Consider the following 3,021-nt stretch of genomic DNA (forward strand, 5'->3'; position numbering starts at 1 on the left):
GAAGGATCGCCGGAGCTCATCAGGCCGAGGCTGCGGTGACCGGGAGCGTCCACTGCACTCCAGTCTGGGCGACAGAGTGAGACTCCAACTCAAAAAAAAAAAGGAAAAGGAGAAAAATAAAAATTTTTTTTAAAGAAAGTTTCCTGGATTCAGGGGTGTTTGTTGTATTCTACCTCTTAGGTTGGGTGCTGAGTGTACGAGTGTGCGCTTTCTTCTTGTTTCTAGTTTTTATTTTATTTTATTTTATTTTTTAACTTTTTGAGCAGGAGTCTCACTCTGTAGCCCAGACTGGAGTGCAGTGGATGCTCACGGTCACTGCAGCCTCTGCCCGCTGAGCTCCGGCGATCCTTCTGCCTCAATCTCTCAAGTAGCTAGAACTAGGCATGCACCACCACAGCCGCCTAATTTTTTTATTTATTGTAGAGACGACGTCTTGCCAAGTTGCCCAAACTGGTTTCAAACCCCTGGACTCAGGCAGTCCTCTCCACCTCCCAAAGTGCTGCGATGACAGACATGAGCCTCCGTGGCCAGGTTGTTTCTAGTTTTTAAAGTTGTACTGTAACATATTCACTCTTTTAGATGCACGAGGCATTCAATAATAACCCATAAAGCAGACAGACACTGGCGCCTTCAGGCCCCCATGCACACCTGCGCCCTGCTGTGTGTACACAGGTGTGCCCACCCCTCTGAGCTCTGCCAGCAGGTGCAGCCTGCTGCAGCCTGGGACCCGTGGCCTGCAGCCTGGAGAGACCATTCAGAGGACACTCACCCAGTAAGATAAAGAGCTCCTGCTCTAAGATAAAAGGTGCCATGGCCCAAATCTTTTCCTTCAAGTTTCCAAACATGGGGCAGAATCCAAAGGAACCGTTTGCCTTCTCCCCGGAAGCAGTGTGAGGGAGAGTGCAGGGTGAGGCTGCTGCCTTGGCGAGCTGGCGAGTCCCCTGGGGAGGATAGTTCGTTGACTGGTACATTAAAGCCCTTCCCAAGTTCATGCCAACAGCATTTCGACGTTCCCATTTTATAAAATGGGCTGTGTGGTCAGAGACCATTTGCAAAGCGAATGTCCCAAGTGGGATACCACATGCGATTTTTCAGAAACTTAAGAAACAGGAGAGCCTCCATTCTTCTGCAGATGAGGGATGAGGCCTGCCTTGGGGTGCCCGACGCTGGCCGCTGTGTTGGACTTGAGCTGTGTGAAAAACGACCAAGCATGAACTTGAGCCAAGAACAGATGGCCTGGGGCCGGGTGGGAATGTACACGCATGTCTGCAGTCTCATGCATGCTCACTTGCCTCTGCACCCTTGCACACAGACATACATGCATGCACGTCGCACTCATGCTTACTTGGGGCCCTGGCCCACACCTGCTGGGCTCTCCCACTAGGTCCTGGTCCTGCCCCCTCCCTGCCACCCTTGCCCCCAAGCTTGCTGAGTCCACCCTGGAGGCCCAGGCAAGGATCACCAAGGTATCCTAAGGCCTCCTCATTCTTCACCATCCAATGTCATCCTGAGTCTGCTGGCAGACTGGTGGGGCGGGTGGTCAGGGACAGACCATGGGGCAGGGCCCCTGGCAGGCATCCCTCCATGACCTGGGAGGGCTCACGCCTCTGGGTACTGCCAGGGCCAGGCATGCTCTAGGGCTCTAGGTGCCAGGACACAAGCCAGCAGGGTACTGTGCGGGAGCAGAGGGAGCCAGGAAGGGCTTTCCTGAGGAGGTGTCATGGCCACAGGCCTAGTCAGGCAGGTGATCTGCACCTGCCCAGGCTGTGAGGCATGCAGTGGGCCAGGAAGAGGTGGCCCTGCAGTGAGCCGCACCCAGCGTGGCGAGGCCCTCCTCTGTCTCCTCAGGTAGGCCTGGGGCTTGGGTTTCTTAGCCCTGCAGCAGGAACATGTCCAGCTCTGTGTCCTTCAAGTCACGGCAAGGACCAGGCCAGGGGAAGGGGAGGGCCAGCTGGGCAGGTCAGAGGATGGAGGGGGTAAAAGGAGGACTGTGTCCTTGTGGACATGCCAAGGACAATGTGCCAGGGGCCTCATGCGTGACCAGCAGGGCCCAGTCTCTTGGGTCTTCCTGTGGGGTGAGGACATCTTATTGAGACTGAGGGGCCCAACCGCGGCTGGTGGTGTGGCACAGGTTCTCGCCTGTCCCTGGGCTGGGGCCGCCCCCTCCTTGCTGTCCCCTTGGTCCAGCCCACCCTTTGTCCCCAAAGGTGCAGTGATGGGTAATTTGAGTCCCAGGCAAAACTGACACCATGAGACTTTTCTGGGAAGGCCACACCGGCACATAGTCTGCCCAGATGGAGGGTGGGTGGCGCTTAGGACCTGGTCATGGGAACGGGCCATTTGCAGACACCATTGGGGGCCCTGGCTGGGGGAACTGCTCTGAGTCCCACCTTCAAGTGTGGACTGGCCCCCAGGCACCCCTGCCCTCCCTCTGCTGGGGGCAGGCACAGGTGGTAGAGGGGAGAGTGGGCACCTCATGCAAGGGGAGGGTGGTGCCCGAGGTACAGTGAGGGCATGTGGAGAACCAGGCAGTAGGGGCTTCCAGGGAACATTTCCCATGCAGGCAGACAGGCCCCAGCACAGAGAAATGGAAGAGAGCAGGCAGCCTATGGTTTGTCCAGCATCAAAACCCAAAGCAGACATAGTCATCCTTCAAGCCCAGGCTCCAACGTGCTTGAGCCCAGCTCCATAGGACCCCTGTGTGGGGACATGGGCCTTGGGCCAGGGCTGTATGGATTCTGGTCAGGAGGGAGTGGGACAGCAGCTGGGCAGGGTCCCAATGTCTCATGGGCCACTCAAGATGGACTCCTGGCCAGTACGATTGAGGCTCCAAGGAAGATGGCCTGGACTTGGGGTGGCGGTAGGGGCGTGGTCTGCCTGAAGCCGCCCTAGTCACGGTTGGCAAGTCCTGTCCGCCCCAGAAATGAGCCGGCACCTGACCTGAGCCTCCTCCCAGCTGACTCGTGGGAAAGGAAATTTGGGACAAGACACGTCTTTTGTTTCAGTACATTTTCCTCTTGA

The sequence above is a fragment of the Carlito syrichta genome, unplaced genomic scaffold (assembly GCF_000164805.1).
Source record: "Carlito syrichta isolate Samal-C Ts95f unplaced genomic scaffold, Tarsius_syrichta-2.0.1 Scaffold303013, whole genome shotgun sequence".
Lineage (NCBI taxonomy): Eukaryota > Metazoa > Chordata > Mammalia > Primates > Tarsiidae > Carlito > Carlito syrichta.